The sequence below is a fragment of the Mirounga leonina genome, unplaced genomic scaffold (genome assembly GCF_011800145.1).
Source record: "Mirounga leonina isolate KUSES-001 unplaced genomic scaffold, KU_Mleo_1.0 Mir_151, whole genome shotgun sequence".
Taxonomy (NCBI): Eukaryota; Metazoa; Chordata; class Mammalia; order Carnivora; family Phocidae; genus Mirounga; species Mirounga leonina.
The window spans coordinates 22,950,724-22,970,556 of NW_023270377.1; the positions used below are offsets into that span (position 1 = coordinate 22,950,724).

General features: G+C 37.4%; 1 long non-coding RNA gene across 2 annotated transcripts in view; it reads right to left on the reverse strand.

The window, feature by feature from the left end:
- Positions 1-14,585: 14,585 nt before the first annotated feature.
- Positions 14,586-19,833, reverse strand: part of LOC118012080 — a 56,133-nt gene continuing 50,885 nt past the window's right edge. Inside the window, exon 3 of one of the 2 annotated variants that reach the window (XR_004679605.1) lies at positions 14,586-14,912. This is a non-coding gene — a long non-coding RNA (uncharacterized LOC118012080). Of the gene's footprint in view, positions 14,913-19,415; positions 19,453-19,833 lie in introns of those variants that run through there. The other variant, XR_004679604.1, reaches the window with a different exon arrangement.

Below are 19,833 nucleotides of genomic sequence, written 5' to 3' on the forward strand. Positions count from 1 at the left end.
TTTGGAGTTGTTAAAATGCCCAATACATACTGAGCATTTATTGTTCTCCAGGCTCTAAGTGTATTTAATTCTCAGAATGAGGCTATGAGGAAAGATGCTGTCACTACAGATAATGTCACCATTTAATAAATAACATAAGAAGAGGTGAAGGCAGGACCCAGATCCAGAAGCTCTGGCCGTAGAGCACACACTCTGAAGCATCTTCCCCAGTGCTTCTCACTCGGCTGTGCATTTGATCATTTCATTCACCCACCCTGCTTCACGGACGGCATCCATAAACTTGTTTTATTACTCTCGATTCCCAACATTTTAAAGCCTTGACTTCTTTTGTCATATGGATAGGCATCATCTAGACTGAGTCATGGAAGAGGATAAAGGAAGATCTTGATTTCTTATTATCTGACAAGACCTTTGCTTTGGGATTATAGCATTCCAGAGTTCCACACCTGATCACACCATTTGCTGTGAGGAGTGCCTTATGTCAAGTCAGCATATTACCAATGTCCTTTGAGTCTTAAAAATTGAAAAACAGTGACTGTAAAATTTGATACTGCTCATTAAACTAAATGTAAAATTAAAATCTTGCATAAATAAAATTTAGTGTTACCTTTTTTTTTTAACATGAAGGGTAATATATTAAGAAGAGTGTATTTTAATACAGTGAAAGAATTTCAACATTAAAAATCGGTTCCTGGTTGTGCTAAGCATCCTACGCTTCCATAGTACAGATTCTTCATGAGAGAATTTTTCATATCTGCAAATTAATCCAAGTTTCTAGCCACTTATATTATGTAAAACAAGATTTGTTCAAGGCTTCCAATGTCATCTGCAATTAGTTGATCACAGAGAGTGAGACTGTGAATAAGGATTGTAATTAAGTGCTCTTTCTCATAACGTTCATGCACACACACACAGAAAGAGAGCGAAAGAAGCTTTCTTTCGGTATATTTTTTATGTGACCGCAAGAGCTTAGTCTCATTTTTTCCCCCAGGCTTAGAGGTGTTTCTCAGTCCTGGGACGGCCAGGAGGAGCCTAAGGTGGCCTAAATTGTCTCATTTTCAACCTACCATATGTCCCGAGGGAGTGAGGCACGGGCTAAGACGTTGTTCACTGTTCTAGTTCAATGTGTAAGTGTAATAATCACCTCTACACACGAACATACCCTTTCAATGAGCAACCTATATGATTTGTAATTATTTTTCCCTATGTTGCATTTGTTCTGATTACGTTTATTGGATTCCAACTCAAAAAAATAGGGCTTTATGTATCTTTTTAAATTTCATTTTTCAAGTAATTCATTCTTACTATTTTATAAAGGTTGCTGTTTGAGAGGCACTGCTCCAAGCTATGTATACCTTGATTAATAGGAAGTTGAGCCTCTCTTCTCCTTCCCCTAATGGAATCTCCCCATGCTTATTCCTATTTAAAGGTTCAGTCTTGATTTTATTCTCTCAACACTCTAGCCAGAGCTCATACCTGCCCCCTTGAGGTTGGAGGAATCATGGTCACTTCTTGATGGGTAACCACACAAGTACACGAGGCCATGACACTGGTAGGGTCACCAGACACAAAGCCCAGGTGCTGTACATGAAATCTGGCTTGCAGAAGTCCTACTTCCATTGGCTTTCCCATGGCTAATGCTAGAGCATCTTCTCCCTGCCTGATGAAACCTCACCAGGGCTGTCAGGGTAAGTGTGATTTCTGCCCTCTATAGTTTTCTGAAAACTTCACTGTCAACACCCTTTGCCCATTGTTACCCTCGGCCTAGGTCATCAGTGTTCATGCTTGTTGGATTGCCTTACATAACCTTCCCCCAGGTTAATAGGGACAGTATATGTTTACCATTCCTGGTGGATTCCATTGCCTCATAGATTCAGAATCATCATTCATTCACCTGACCTGGTATTGGGGTCAGTCTAGCACCCCCATTTGTTCCTATCCTTAATTTAGGGAGCAATTGCCTTTATACACTATAAGCCTGAGGTCAAGGATACCTCAACTCATCCTAACAAATTTCAATAACTTTGAATTTCAACCGGAAGGGGTATGGGTCTTGAATCTTTTTCTACCAAATAACAATTGGGCTTGATCACCTTCTTTACCAGCAGGCTTAAAGTTTTGCTCATTAGTAGTCTCTGCCAAAGGATATACATCACATATATTAATTCTGCTTCCCTGGAAATCCCCTTACATAGTTTAAAATTTTTGTTAACCTTAACATTTTTCAGACATCATAGTTCATTTTAGACTTTAGCACCTCTGACATTATCCTGACAGGTCAGCATCACCGTAATATTTAAGTATGTGGCCTTTCTTCTTGTGTTTCACCAATTTAAAATCTGATCCTGTCAGTAATTTCCTGGGAAGTTACACTGGTTTCTTTCAACATAACACTTTGTTGTTTTTTTTGTTTTGTTTTGTTTTTGCAGCCAGTATGCAAAATGCATAGTTCGCTAGCACCAATTTTCCTAATAATTTTCTTTACATTTTACTGGATGAAGCTATCAGTGAGATAAGACAAGAATTTATCAAATGCTCTGCTTTTTAGAAATGAGATTTTCAATTGAATGTGTACTTGAAGTCTAGTTTGTCATTCCCACTAGGTGAATTTAATTTATTCACTTTCTTTAGTCAAGGCCCTGTAGTACGCTCCTACAGTGATAATAATAGCTAATATTTATTGAGCGCCTCCTTTATGCCAGGAAATTTATGTTTAATCTCATGTAATTCTCACAGCAACCATAATCCACATTGTATAGACAAGGAATTCAAAGCACTGAGAGATTAAATAAATTGTCCGAGGTCCCCAACTATAAGTGCCATATTCAGGGTAGGATCTCAGACAATCCAGCTCCCAAGGTCAGCCTTGTAACCACTATGATATGGCACTACCTAATTTTGTTTCTAATCTTCTTTTATCTTCACACAAATACTGTCCTCAATTCTCCAGATTTTTATGAAGGAATATATCTTTTTGGCACACAGCTATACTCTGTTCTCTTAATAACAGTTCCATTTCTTTTGAACCAAGAATGATCATATCCTTTCATGGTGCATTTCCAGTAGTGAATTCCATCCTTTCTCACCTCTCAGATCATATTTACTTTCATATCACAGTCTGTTTCATTTTGTTTATTAATCATGTTTTTCAACTATTCTGGCCCCTAGATAATGCACAGGGGGAAAAAAAAAGGTGGCCTGAGCAAGTTAATCTAAACTACCTCCCTCAAAAGTATACTGGGTTTTGACAAATACAGGGAGGAGTATACCCTTATATTCCTATTACTTATCTTAGATATTTTTAAAGTGAAAATACTGAAGAAGGGTCATTTGTAAGGTTAAAGGTGGAAGATATTTTGGAATTCATCTAATTTAACACTTTATATTACCTTTGAAGAGATGATGCTTGCATATGTTAAATGATCTGCCTGTAGTTAAACAACCAGTTCCTTAAATTGTTTTTCTAAAGTAATGCTTTCAGTAAGTGATCAATAGTTAAAATGATATTTGGTTTTAAATTTAATTATATTAACTACCATTCTCCCACATCTTTTTCCCAATTTAATAGGTAGTACATTTAAAATACACCCCTTTATTATTTTGCATTTTGAGTTTCTAAGGCTATAGTTGTTTCAATTATATCCATAGTGATAGCTTCAGAATAGGTGAAAGACTAGATCTTGTAACATAAAAACTTATACTGTAATTAGACAGCACATGCTCTGGAAAATACATGTGAAAACAGTGTACATAAAAATTCTAAAGCATTTCTAATGAAGAATCCCTTCTAAAAATTTCAAATGTAGGCAAAAGGAGAATAATAAAAATAGAACCCTGGTTCTCAAAGCAATCTCAACAACAAGAAAATATGTATTCAGTGGAAAGCATAAAGCCCTTTTTCTCTATTAGTTTTCTTTTCCTGAATTGGAAATACAACAGATTTCTTCTCTCATTCTAGTAACACTGTATTTGATAAGGTAACACAGTTCCCCATGGTTGTTTAATTCATTACAAGCATACCTCACTTTTTTGGGCTTCAGAGATACTGTGGGTTTTTGGGTTTTTGGTTTGGTTTTTTTGGTTTTTTTGGGTTGTTTGGTTTTGTTTGTTTGCTACAAATTAAAAGTTGGTGGTAACCCTGTGTGAAGGAAATGAAGTGTATTGGTGCCATTTTTCCAACAGCATTTGCTCACTTTGTGTCTCTGTCACATTTTGATAATTCTTGCAATATTTCAAACATCTGCATTATTATTACATTTGCTCTAGTGATCTGTGATCAGTGATCATGACTTGCTGAAAGTTCAGATGATGGTTAGCCTTTTTTTGGCAATATTTTTAAATGAAGATATGTACTTTTTTTAGGCATAGTGCCATTGCACACTTAATAAACTACAGTATAGTATAAACGTAACTTTAAATGCACTGGGAAACAAAAAAATTCATTTGACTTGCTTTATTACAATATTTGCTTTACTGCAGTGTTCTGGAACCAAACCCACAAAATCTCCAAGATATGACTGTATTTGCTATAAGTGTAATTTACTGATACATTTCATAAAAAATATGTTGGTTTTAAATGTAAGCATTGACTTAAAAAAAACAAACAAACAAACCCAGAGCATTATGAAGAAACATTTTCAAAATCTGTAATTTAATGACAAAAATTTGCACAAGCCGGTCAAAATGGGTATCAGGGAAGCCTGAGAAAATTAAAAATTGTGGAAAACCTGAAGTTTCACATATGATATAGTTTTAATTGTAACCCAATGGATATCCTTTCCTGCATCTGATATCATATTGAAAATAAAATTCAAAGGTAAAAAGTAAACTCAAAGGAAACTAAATTTCATTGCATATTATATACATGATTTCCGAGAATAAAAATTTGCAAACTGGGGCTTGTGGGGTGACTTGACAATGACATAATAGAAAAATAGGGGCGCCTGGGTGGCTCAGTCAATTAAGCCTCAGACTCTTGATTTCAGCTTAGGTCATGATCTCAGGGTCATGAGATCTAGCCCAGTCAGGCTCCATGCTGGGCGTGGAGCCTGCTTAAAATTCTCTCTCTCCCTCTACCTCTCCCCATCCTCGTGAACGCACATACTCTCTCTCTCTCAAAAAAAAAAAAAAAAAAAAAGTAATGATCTCAACATAAAGAAAACCATTTCTTTTCAGCATTTCTCCCCTGGGTTTTTGTAATGGTGGTCAACTACTTTAACTGAAGTGTCTCCTCCTTGTCAGCCACCTAATGTGATGGTATTCACCTTTGTTCTGTTCCGCAAGGGACTTACCCTCAGGGCAGAGTAAAAGTACCTTCTTTTAAGACCTATGATTTCAAACTTGGAAAAGGATGTTTCAGAAAGTGAATAGTTTACTTTTTAAAACAAGAAATGAAGACCCTTGCTATTATGATCATTATGAACAAACTGGCTTCACAAATGTCCTCAGAAAAGCCAGGAGTTCCAGGGAAGGGAATATTGGGTCCAGAATCAGAAGTGCTTGAGTTCTAGGTCCTAATGTGCAGCTATAAAAACTGCTAATACATTGAGGCAAGTCACTTACCTCTCTGTTCTAATAATTTCCTCATTTATAAAACTAAGACGATGCTAATCGTTGCATAGTCTTCATTTTTCATTCATTTTAGTTTTATTTATGTATTCATAACTCAATTTCATGTCAAAATAAGTTTGAGGCAGCTTCCAAAATAAATAGAAAAAATAAGTAGGAGAGTCAGAAGAAGAGGAAAAATATGGAGAGTAAAAATAAAACGAAGTCAGGGGAAGGGTTGGTGGACAGTTTGCATGGTGTTGTATTTGGGTATAAGCTCCTCCACAGTCAATAATTCTCATCTTAGTGTGAATTGACGTATTCATCTCTGCTGTCAGAAATAAGGTTTTCAGGAGCGCCTGGGTGGCTCAGTCGGTTAAGCCGCTGCCTTCGGCTCAGGTCATGATCCCTGGGTCCTGGGATCGAGCCCTGCATCGGGCTCCCTGCTCAGCGGGGAGCCTGCTTCTCCCTCTCCCTCTGCCTGCCTCTCTGCCTACTTGTTCTCTCTCTCTCTGTCAAATAAATGAATAAAATCTTAAAAAAAAAAATAAGGTTTTCATAGCAGGAAAGAGTAGAGAAAACATAAAAAAATCCCTAAATAACTAAGGGAGGTAAACTTCTTTAATTATTTTCCAGTTTTGTTTCCACTGGTACATACCTAAAAAAAAAAAGGAGCAAATTTCTAAAACTTAATATAGGCCAGTATTTTTAGGCTCTGACTATATATCCAAATCATCATATAATTTCTACGATAAAAATCTCATAATTCCAGAACTTAAAATATCTGTTCATTGATGCCGGTGTAGGAAATAATCCTGTATAACACTTGCTTTTCTGACACTCCTGCCATTAAACCATAGACTCTTCATGTAACTGATACTTACAAATACTTTCTTTCATTTTCGGCCACTCTCCATTTTTTTTTTCCTTCCTTGGCCCCAAATTATGGAAGCAGTTTTCAATATCTCACAGATGTATTCCCTTCCAATCCAAAATGAGCCTTAATAAGATAAGTGTCAGAAACTAGTTCCTTAGCAACTGCAAAAGGAGCTTTTACATGGACACACGTTTCTAGAGAAATTACGTTTGGAACTCACAATAGTGCAAAGAAACTTACACTAAAATTATCTCTTGCATCTGGTAGGAGAGATAGGAGTAGTTCAAATATCTCGAGGATTTTTTTTTTTTTTTTTTAAGATTTTATTTATTTGACAGAGAGACACAGCGAGAGCGGGAACACAAGCAGGGGGAGTGGGAGAGGGAGAAGCAGGCTTCCCACAGAGCAGGGAGCCAGATGCGGGGCTCGATCCCAGGACCCTGGGATCATGACCTGAGCCGAAGGCAGACACTTAACGACTGAGCCACCCAGGCGCCCCTCTTGAGGATGTTTCTTAAGCGCTCTCCCTAGGTCAGTTACGTTGTATTATTTTGCTACCAAGCTTGTGTCACTTTAAAGCAAGATTCAGAGTCTGAAAGTAATACTAACCTCTTCTGCTAAGTGATTTAAATGATCATGGTTTTCAAAAGATTAAAAAAACAATAATTTTGCCACGATATTTTGTAATTTCCTTTCTCACGTATAAAATAATTTTATTCCTCTAAGAAAACCTGCTGAGTTAATATGGAAGACATTTCCACTATGGGGTACTAAAAATTCACAGTAACCCTTACAGTTCATACAAAGAAAATCAAATTCTATTTTAGTGAAGTTTTCATAACAGCCTTTTGGCTAATAATGTTGAAGAATCATGATATATTTAAGAGATATTAATTCTAGTAATAGTCATTTATCTTTGATGTCAAAGAGAGACAAAGGCTTGGGAAATAGAAGATTTATGATGACATATTATAGACTCACTTGGTAGATGTTAGATTTTTTAGTCTTCCTCTGAAACGACAGATAATGAAGCTTTATCACCTTCCTCTTATTAAGGCTAAAAATATACCCTATAATAGGATCATAAACATTTAATGAAACTCACAGCTGTACTGAATTTTAAAATTAGATGAGGATGGACAAAGTAGTTCATAGAAAAGTAAATCAGCATAACTCATACATTATGATTTGACAACCCAGCTTGTTTAAATTTAATATATCTCCGGGTTTGACCTCTGTCCTGGAGTCCAGACATGTATTTCCAACTTCCTTAATGAACCTGGGTATCCAAAATGAGTTGATTTTCTTCCCAAGCACATCTGGATATCTGAGACATGTCAGTGGAGAAAGCTCAAATGCAAGAAGATAGAACAGGATGATTGACCTTCCTTTTATTCTTCTACTGCTTTCTGAGAAGATTGAAATTCTTCTCTCTGTCTTAAGTTGGGTTCCCCAGAAACACGCTGAAATAAGGACTCATGTGAAGGTGATTAATAGGAAGCTTTCCCAGGAAAAATCATGAGGGTTGTAACAGGACTAGCTAGGTGACTAAGGAGGGTTATGTTATCAAGCAAAGTTTCATGAAGAGTAAGTTTGACTCTATCCCACAAAGAATGTCTAAAGACAGTGTAGGCCACACCTCAGATTTATCTTGACCAAGACAAAGTAGCTGGAATATTTATTCTCCTGCACCTGTCAATCATTGGTTAAGAATTGTCCCTGGGGTGATATAAACTCCCAGGTACTTCTTTTTTTTTTTAATGTTATGTTAATCACCATACATTACATCATTAGTTTTTGATGTAATGTTCCATGATTCATTGTTTGCGTATAACACCCAGTACTCCATGCAGTACGTGCCCTCTTTAATACCCATCACCAGGCTAACCCATCCCCCTACTCTCCTCCCCTCTAGAACCCTCAGTTTGTTTCTCAAAGTCCATGGTCTCTCACGGTTCATCTCCCCCTCCGATTTCCCCCCCTTCATTTTTCCCTTCCTACTATCTTCAACTCCCAGGTACTTCTAACAAAGTGAAGCAAAATGAGTTCTAGCAGCCTGAGGCCAACCCCCTAACAAAGAGACATAGTGCTGGCTGCTTAAGAGTGAAACATACCTGGAGCCAGTGTGCTCGGGAATGAAAAAGGATCCAAGCAAGCTACGGTGGTGCACCCACCGCCACGACCATGTCTGCTCCAATCTCCATGCTGATTACTGTTTCAACTTATTTTCCTAATACCTATCTTTATTCTTCTTTAAATGTTATTTACACAGGGGCGCCTGGGTGGCTCAGTCGTTAAGCGTCTGTCTTCAGCTCAGGTCATGATCCCGGGGTCCTGGGATCGAGCCCCACATCGGGCTCCCTGCTCAGCGGGAAGCCTGCTTCTCCCTCTCCCACTCCCCTGCTTATGCTCTCTCTGTCTCTCTCTCTGTAAAATGGATGAATAAACTCTTTAAAAAAAAATGTTATTTACACATATGTGGTCTTCTCTGTGCATCCTGGAGTGGCGGGATATCAATTCTTGACAGTAGAGTGCTACAGATAGGACAAAGCTGAAGTTCCTTCTCTGTTCCACAACTTCCTGAGGTCAGTTTATCAACTGTATTATTGGTCAGCTCAGTGTTTTAAAAAACTGAATAGGAATGCCTTCAGATGAGGCATGTTTTCTAATTCACCAGATTTTCCTGAGTATAAATTATAATTTGATTCAGCTGCATGTAACAAAAAAAAAGAGGGGTGCTTGGGTGGCTCAGTTGGTTAAAGTGGCTGCCTTCGGCTCAGGTCATGATCCCAGGGTCCTGGGATTGAGCCCCGCATCACACTCCCTGCTCTGGGGGAAGCCTGCTTCTCCCTCTCTCACTCCCCCTGCTTGTGTTCCCTCCCTCTCTCGCTGTGTCTCTCTGTGTCAAATAAATAAAAATAAAAAAATCTTTAAAAAAATCCAAAGCAATAGTGGTTCTCAAAGTATGGTTTCCAGACCAACTGCATTAGCCAACAAATAATATGGTTCTCTGAAGTCATCAGGACCCAGTGTCCTCCTACCTTCGTGGAATTAAAAAAAAAAAAAAAAAAAGGCTGCTTTAGCAGCACCATCACGTCCCCATATCAAAATGGAGGATGATGCAAGAAAGAATTTGAGGGGCTTAGGCAAGGTGTTTTTAAAGGCTAGTAATGCATTTTATAGGTCATTGTCCTGAACCAGTATTGTGCTGGTAAACATTTGATAAACAGCCCTCCAATTTTCATTGTGTAAATACTCCTGCCATAGCCAATTTCAAGCTACCAACTTGACATCATTGAACAGAGATGAGGAGAGACATGCACAGTTAAGTAAAACAAAGAACATGATATTTGGTGCATAATTGTTCACAAATATGCAAAAATCCCTTACATGAAGGAGCAACATTAAAAAGGAATGCTAGATACAGTTGCATAGCAACCTTCCACAGTGAAGGGTATTCCTGTTCTGTGTATTCATGGGGTCAGTATGTTAAAGAGCCTTGCTGGCTCACTCTTTAGTTCAAGAATTTCCTTCTAGAAAATAAAGCCATTAAAACTATCCTGCCTCCTCTTTTACACAAAATTTCTGCTAGTCAACGCTTGGTACATTTTGTCGTCCCTTTTCCCAACACACATCACAGTGATGGTGGTTGATGATGGTTCTCAGTCTCAGAATATATCTGAATCAAGTCTCATTTCTATTCTGTGCCTAACAGATTTTTGCTGTGGTTAGGTTACAGGGCTCTAATTTCGGTCCAGCTGACTTTGAACTCAACTCTGCCATTTGCTATTTAAATAACTTGAGAGATCTCATTTTATCTTTGTGTGTGTATGTGTGCATTCCAATAAAACTTCATTAGTGAACATTGAAATTTCAATTTCACATAATTTGCACATGTGTTATGAAATACTATTTTTCTTTTGACTTTTTTCGACTATTAAAAAGAATTAAAATATTTTTAACTTGACATTATATACAAAAAAAGGCAAAGGGACAGAACTGGCGGGTGGGCTGAAGCTTACCAACCCCTGCTCCCCCTGTATCTTCTTTAAAACAACAGCATTATTGATATTTAAATCGCCTACTAAACAATTCACTCATTTAAAGTATACATTCCAAGGTTTTTAAATACATTCACAGAGTCATGCAGGTCTCTTAATCTAATTTTAGGGCATCTTCCTCACTCTCGAATGAAATCCAGTGGCGATCACTTCCATTACTCCCCTGAACCCTCCCAACCCCTGCAGCCCTAAGCAACAAGTATCTACTTTCAAGTAGAAAAGTTTGCCTATTCTCTTATATACATGGCGTCCTATAACATGTAACCTTTTGTGCCTGACTTCTTTCACTTACATAACATTTTCATGTTTTACCCAAGTAATAGCATGATCAGTACGTCATTTATTTTTATTGCTAAATAATTCTCTTATTGATTTTCTGTCTAGTTGTTCTACCCATTATTGAAAATGGAATATGGAAGCTTTTAACTATTATTGTTGAATTTTCTATTTCCTCCTTTTAATTCTGTCAGTTTTTGCTGCATGTGTTTTAGAGCTCTGCTGTTGGATGCATATATGTTTACAATTGTATCTTCTTAGGAGACTGACCCTTTTGTCATTATTAAATAACCCATTTTTATGTCTAGCAATATATTTTGTTTTAAAGTCTATTCTGTCTGATGTTACTCCAACCATTCCAGCTCTTTTATATGGTTGCTGTTTGCATTTCATGTATCTGTTCCATTCTTTTACCTTCAACATACTTTTTGATTTTTAAATCCAAATAGTACCTCCCGTAGACAGCATATAGTTAGATTTTGCTTTAGTTTTTCTGTTGAATATAATTTTCCTATTTCTTATTTTTACTGGATTGTTTAATACATTCACATTTAGTGTTGTTATTGATATGGTTAGATTTACATCTGTCATTTTGTTTTTTTTATTTTCTATATATCTCATGTCTTTTTTGCACCTATATTCCTCCTTTATTACCTTATTTTACAGTGAGTGGACATTCTCCACTGGAACATTTTAATTCCTTTAATGATATGTTTAATTATGGTATGTTATTTTCTTAGCAGTTACATCAGAGCCTACAAAGTGTATCTTATCAGAATCTACTTCAGATTTACACTGACTCAATTTCAATAAAATCTAGACATCCCACTCCTATGTAGCTTAGTTCTCTCTCCACTTTTTCTCGTGCTATTACTGTTACACATATTAAATCTATACATGTTGTAAATCCAACAATATATTGTTCTAATTATTATTTTATTTATTTTATTTTTATTATTTTTTAAAGATTTTATTTATTTATTTGACAGAGAGAGAGGGAACACCAGCAGGGGGAGTGGAAGAAGGAGAAGCAGGCTCCCCGTGGAGCAGGGAGCCTGACGTGGGGCTCGATCCCAGGACCCTGGGATCATGACCTGAGCCGAAGGCAGACGCTTAAGGACTGAGCCACCCAGGCGCCCCTAATTATTATTTTATATACCCTTATGTATTTTAAAGAAACTTGGAGAAGAAATAAACCTAGTATATAATTACAGAGCTTGTAATTTTTTTTTTTAAAGATTTTATTTATTTATTTGACAGAGAAAGAGACAGCTAGAGAGGGAACACAAGCAGGGGGAGTGGGAGAGGGAGAAGCAGGCTTCCTGCCGAGCAGGGAGCCCGATGTGGGACTCGATCCCAGGACCCTGGAATCATGACCTGAGCCGAAGGTAGGCGCTTAACGACTGAGCCACCCAGGCGCCCCCAGAGCTTGTACTTTTAACTTTCGTATTTATCTTTGGGGGTTCTCTTCATTTTTTTTCTACCAGATGTACATTATCATCTATTGTCATTTCCTCACTCCGATATAGCTTTGTTCACACCCTTCTCCTTTATGCCATTATTATCAAATACATTTCTCTGTTATAGACCCCCAAATATAATTATATTCCTATTGTATTATGCAATTCCTTTTAAAATCATGCAAGAGGTGAAAGGAGAAGAAATATGCCATTACATTCTCTTTTATAATTACCTACATACCTACATACTTCCCGTATGAGATCCCTAGAGGTGCTGTAACAAATTACGATGAACTTCATGGCCAAAAGCAATGCAAATCCATTCTCTAATCAGTTTTAATGGACTAACATCAAGATGACAGCAGGGCTGGTTACTTTTGGAAGCTCCAGGGGAGAATTAGTTTCTTGTTTGTTCCGGCTTCTAGAGGCTGCTCGTATTCCTTGAGCTGTGGCTCCATCACTCCAGTCTCTACTTCTATTATACATCCTCTTGCCTATCACCCTGTCTGATCTTCTTGTATCCTTCTTATGAAGACAATTGTGACTGCATATGGTTCCATTTGGACAATCCAGGAAAACCTTGTCATTGCAAGACCTTTAATTTAATCACACCTGCAATGTCCTTTTGCCATATAAGGTAACATTATTAGGTTCCAGGGATTAAGGTGTGGACATCTTTGTGGGGACCATTATTCAGCTTACCACAATCTACCATCTGGTCCCCAAAGATTCAAGTACATTTCACATGCAAAATACATCCAAAATCCCCCAAAGTCTCAACCCATTACAGCATTAACTCAAAGTACAAAATATCATCTAAATATTACTAGTTCAAAAGCCCCAAGTCTAATCATCTAAATCACCTGAATCAGGTATGATTAAGATGTTCAGTATGATCCATTCTGGGGCAAAATTCTTCTCTATGTCTGGACCTATGTATCTAGAAAACAAGTTATCTGTTCCCAAAATGCTATGGTGGGACAGGCATAGGATAATAGTTATTGTCATTTCCATTCAAAAAAAGGTGAAAGTTGAAGAAAGAAAGGAGTAACCAAATGGAAGAAAGAAATGAGTCACCTGTCCCAAGCAATTGAGATTGATTTTTCCTGATTATGTGAAGCCTCCATATGTGCACAACCTTTCTGACTCCCACAGTTGACTGTGATCCCAGGAAGGCTTTTTTTGGCTCTTTCACTGGTTCTGTCTAGTGAACTTCTGACTACTCTGCAATTTTGTTTACATCAGAACTACCAGCCTCCTCTTAATTGCTCTCCGCCAGGATCGCCATTCTGCATGACAACACCCTTAGGGATGGAATTCTCTTTCTGTTCCAAATAAGAATTGTCCCCTCAGGTAAAACTGTCAAGCTCTTCCTCTTTATGGCCTGCCTTACCCCTTGGGCAGAATCCCTATGCCATTGTACAGAGCTGGGGTTGGGGGTCTGCTTTTCCAGGAGTGATACTTCTACTCTACAAGTGGTCACAGGGGCAAGTGGTGACTGCCCCAGCTCTTCTCGGCTTGACTCTCTCAACATGGAACTTCAACTCTATGAGTGAGCTGGGAGAAGCGGGGGGAGGAAGGAGGAGGTTTATAATCAGGACCTCAATATTCTCAATCTCTTGTCCCTGGAGCAGAGCTTCTGCTTTAAAAATGGGGATTGGGTAGGGAGGAACATCCTCTCAGCCATGCCTACTTATACAATATGGTTCTGGGAGAAATAAGAACTTCTGGCAGTCAGCTCCTCATGGTAAGATTTATGGCTCAGAACAGGGAGCTGGAGGAATAGGGAGCTCCCATCTTAGATACACACACTGGGGTAGAGCTTCTACAACACCAAGCCAAGTAACAGAATGGGTCATGGTTCAAATGTTACAGAATCTCATTGTTCTTAATGAGAATTAGCAGACTCTCTTGAATAAATGCTTTCCCATTTGCTGCATGCTCTTAGGACAATTTCCAGACGCTTAAATAAATGTTTTTCTTAACATACACCAGTTATTTTTATTTGCTTGGGAGAGAGTTCTTGTTATTCTGGAAGTCCTGCTCCCTATCCTCTTTAAGCCTCATGTCCCCCATCTGTAACATGAAGATGATGTTGATGGTTGTTATGAGGATTACACATGATGCATTTTCAATAGCTAGGAGATACTAAATACCAAAAATAAGGCTACCTATAACTAGAAAAATATGCAGTTATATTCTTCCATTTTAAGCAATTATATTTTACTAAGATCCCTTAGTTAACACAAGAGTAGCAGCAATGCATTATAGAGCAGAAAAAAAAATTAAGGGATATGATCCTCTCAAGCTAAGGAATACTCCATATATGTAGATACTCAAGTTTTAATTTCAGTTCTGTCACGGACCTCTAATGAAATTTTTGAGAGTCTATTCAACTGCACAAACATCGCTTCATTATTTAGTCTTGTTCTTTATTTTCACAGTTTACAAAATGATTGTATATGGAACCTGCCCTAATGAAGAAATAGCTTTCTCAAGGAACAGTACTCTTTTATTCATGTGAAATGTAAATAGAAAAGGTAGTCTTGAAACACTGTCTTGTCGGGAAATAGCAGTTGGTTGAATATATGCATGAATATTTGTGACATGAAGACAAAGTGTTCTACAACAAGGAGGTAGTTCCATCCCTCTTTTTGGAATGCTGAAACTCTGCTTGACCCTGGAACAAACCTGAATGAAAAACAATCAGTTATTTAAAAAAAAAGAGATTAGCACTGTAGCTTCTGGTGACTCACTTAACACTTGGACTTGCCCAAACTGGTTCTGGCGGTTCCTTTCTCTGCATTAGCCAGCCCGGAGATTATCTAAAGTAAACTGGTCTTGGGGCGCCTGGGTGGCTCAGTTGGTTAAGCGACTGCCTTCGGCTCAGGTCATGATCCTGGAGTCCCGGGATTGAGTCCCACATCGGGCTCCCTGCTCGGCAGGGAGTCTGCTTCTCCCTCTGACCCTCCTCCCTCTCATGCTCTCTGTCTCTCATTCTCTCTGTCTCAAATAAATAAAAATATAAATCTTAAAAAAAAAAAAAGTAAAGTAAACTGGTCTTGATTTCTAATGTGGACTATACCCGTTACTTTTTTAGTTATGTAGGTGGATTTGTACTCATTCGTCTATAATTTCTTCCAAGAATAAATTCTATGTATTTGTAAGTCATAAAACCTGGAGTGGGGTGAGTTAGAAACACTGCATTAGAACCTCCATTACATCAGTTTTACAAGGCCTATCTCAAATTAAAACAATTTTCATAATGTTTCTGAGCACTTACAGCTTCCATACATTGAAAAATATATATCCATTTTACTATGTTTGATGCCTGTAATTCCCTTAAAGCAAAGTTTATCTCATTTTAAACCACTGGCTCTTATTTATATGCAAATAATTTTAGAGGAGTTATTATAGTAAACTATGACGAGTTATGAACCACTTTATTGTTTTATTTTCAACTGTGCAATTCTTTGAGATAAGTCTTTGGTAAATGGAAGAAGAGACTGAAAGCAAAATAAATTATCTGAGAATGGTTGTCAATGGACTAATCTTTCAACCCTGGAAAAATGGCATCATGAAAGATTATATAGACCCCAAAACGAAAAGTAGAATCTCCTGCACACACACAAAATTCAATCACTTCTCGGTTGTCCCTAGGCCAATATAGAATCCCAACTACACTACCTTAAAGTTGTATTTGAAGACATACCAAAAGACAGCACTAATGTGTGTGTCCAAAAAGCCTCTCTGATAGTTTATCAGGGGCAATGAGGCAGTGCCATATAAAGAGAACCCGACAGTTCTTCATAGCTTCAAAACAAGCATATATCAAATGAACAACAAAGAAGAATCTAGTATAAGATGTAGGGTTATTTTTCAACTGTACCTTCATATAGATGACAAATATACATCATTAATTTATTCTAGTTAGATCCCCATTTCCATTCCTAATACTGGTTATTTGTTTTCTTTTAGTTCTTAATTTTGCCACTCAATTAGTTTTTATGTTATAGATCTTCCTTATTGTGTATATATTATTTCATCAATCTGTGCATTTGCTTATTATTCTTTACTGTTTGCTTTTATTCTGTTGTTCTAACTCCCTAAATTCAATGATTACCTCACTATTTTTTCCATCTTTTGTGTTTTCCCTTAGGTATTTATAGAAAGAGCTAAAAATGTCTCTCTAGGAACTTCTATTACTGGGTCCAACAAATATCTAATACAGTGCATTCACTGAAATCTAGTTCTAAACGTCATAATTTACATTTTAATTATTTTTTGGACCCACAACTGCTTAGAATTTTAGGTTTTTAGTTTGCCAAGATAGGACTATGAGCTTTCTTTCCTTATTTCATTTATAAATTAATTGCATTTTGATCTGAAAGTGCAATCTACATGATATTAATTTCTTGTTATTTATAGGGATTTCCTCTGGCCTAATAGAGGATTATTTTTATAATCAATATGTGATTGAAAAGACTGTATTCTCAGGGCGCCTGGGTGGCTCAGTTGGTTGAGCAACTGCCTTCGGCTCAGGTCATAATCCTGGAGTCCAGGGATCGAGTCCCGCATCGGGCTCCCTGCTCAGCGGGGAGCCTGCTTCTCCCTCTGACCCTCCCCCATCTCGTGCTCTCTCTCTGTCTCATTCTCTCTCTCAAATAAATAAATAAAATCTTAAAAAAAAAAAAAAAAAGACTGTATTCTCTATTTGTTTTGAAAGTCTATAACTGACCAATAGTTCAGGTTTCTAAATTTGTTATTCAAATTTTCTTTATTATTACCATTTTTTGCTTAGCTTGAATTTATGACTTTTGAGCAAGGTGTTAAAATTATCCAGTTATGGGGGCACCTGAGTGGCTCAGTTGGTTAAGCATGGGGCTCTTGATTTCTGCTTAGGCCATGATCCCAGCTCGTGAGATCAAGCCCTATGTGGTTCCATGGAGCCTGCTAAGAGTCTCTCTCCTTCTCCCTCTGCCCCTACGCACCCCCAACACCACTGCTTGTGTGCTTGCTCTCTCCCCTAAAAAAAGAAAAACAGATTATTCAATTTTGTGGTAGATCTGCCAATTTCTTCTTATAATTCTGTCCGTTTTTACTTTATATATTTGAGGCAATGTTGTTACACTATATGCCTACACCTAGAGACTCAGAAATGTTTGATCTTTCTGGTGAATTGAAACTTTATAATTAAATACATATCCTGTCAATAATAATTTTTCTTGGGCGCCTGGGTGGCTCAGTCGGTTAAGCGACTGCCTTCGGCTCAGGTCATGATCCTGGAGTCCTGGGATCGAGTCCCGCATCGGGCTCCCTGCTCGGCAGGGAGCCTGCTTCTGCCTCTGACCCTCCCCCCTCTCATGTGCTCTCTCTCTCTCATTCTCTCTCTCAAATAAATAAATAAAATCTTTAAAATAATAATAATAATAATAATTTTTCTTTAAGGTCTATTTTCTCTGGTATTAATATACCTATGCCAGATTAATTTTGGTAATTATCTTGTGATTTTTTTTCTATCTCTATACATCAGTCATGTTTTAAGTGAATGTTTTGTGCAATCGCATTTTATTTATATTTTTAAAGATTTTATTTATTTATTTGACACGGAGAGAGAGAGGATAAGCATAGGGAGAAGCAGGCAGAGGGAGAGGAAGAAGCAGGCTCACTGCTGAACAGAGAGCCGACCTGGGGGACCTGGGGCTCTTGGGGCTCCATCCCAATCTCTGGGATCATGACCTGAACTGAAGGCAGATGCTTTACTGACTGAGCCACCCAGGTGCCCCTTGTGCAATCACATTTTAAATGAATCTCTTATAAACAACATTTAGTTGGGTTTTCAAAAAAATCTAACTTTAAAAGCTTTGTTTTTTAAATTGCTAGTTTTACTAGTATACATCAAGATGATTATATCCAGTGTATTTTGATTTGTTTCTACTATATTATTATACTACATATATTACTGTATGTACTATGTTTCCATTTATCGTACATTTTCTTTCTTACTTTTTCCATTCTTACTGCCTTCTAATAAGTGGATGATTTTTCTTTCTCCCTATTTTCCCTTAACTTGTTTAGAAGTTTATATATTCTATTTCTGTATGTTTAATGATTATCCTTATTACATAAAATACTTACTTGATTAACAAAATTTAAAAGTAATCATTATACAGAGGGGACCAATTACATAATTTATTTTACTTCAAATGAAAGGTTATAATAAATGTTTTTTTTAAAAAAACATCCCAGTATGTACTGATACAGAACAATCTCCAATTACGCAGTTTAATAAGAAAAAGAAAGGAACAATTACGTAGTAATGTGTTACTATTTTTGCATACACAGACACATATGCAAATGAATGAATGTACAAAATATCTCTGGGAGTATACCTAAGAAGTTGGTAACAGTGGTTGCCTCCGGAGAAAGGAAATAGGCACCACATGTGGAGTAAATGTGGGAATGGAAAATAATTTTCACTGAATACCTTTGTACATTTGAATTTTGTACAACATATATATGATTTTCAAAAAGAGCAATAATAATTTAAAATAGATTAACCAGTACCTCTTCTCCCAAACAATTCAAGAGACTTAGAATGTTTTAATCCCAATCTTCCCTGTGTCTCCATCTTTATTAGTAGCTTATATATCAGTCAGTGAGAAGTACCATCACTGAAATGCACTTTCTGATTTCCGAGGGTATGATGGGATCTTGAAGTCCCAAAGCTAAGTAGACACAATTACCTAGTAGATAGCAGAGGTACAGATTGGCTATATCTCTTATTTGCAATGTGTATTCTATTTGGAGACATCCGAGAGTTTTCTTAAACAAGAAAGTGTTCTCCATGACCCCCCATCATACGCATTCACACACTCACACACACACACACACACACACACACACACGTGCACAAAAAAATCTGATGCTAGTTCTTAAGATAACATTCTTGTCACTATCATAAATGTGAAAAATACTTTGGGGGAAATAATCAGGACAATTTGGTGACTTGTAATAAGATCCTAAGAAGGACCCTTTCTGTTGCCCCAGAACTGGTTACTAAGACCCAAAGTTCAGGTAAAAGTAGCCTCAAGTAAGCTCACTCTAAATAAAGTAACAAATAGTTGAGTAAATAGTAGGAGCTACATACCTATTTTGGATATAAGAGGCATCTGAATCAGCAACCTCCCCCTCCTCCCGCTATAATCTCAGCTGCAATCTTCCCTATTGTCTATATAGAAAGAAAATACAGGAAGAGTGAGTGCTAAGATTTTTATTTACCCTTCCCACCCCCACCTCCATCCCTTAGGTGGAAGAAGACAATGTGACTGGAGGGGTGCTTCCCTTCCCAAAGACTAATGAGAGGAACTCCAAGAAAATCACTCATAAACAATTGAAAGTGCCCATCAAATCGGAGAGTGACACCCCATCCAGTTCAGCTGATGTATTTGTTGTTTTGTTGAGCCTACCACAGCCAAGAAAAATATGATTGGAAAATGACAACTGGACAAAAACAAGAAGGGAATGTGGCAGCCAACTCTTCTATCATTTATCATTGCAGGGCTCCCTAGGTTTCCTATGATCCAAGAAACACAGATGTAACGTTTGCTCC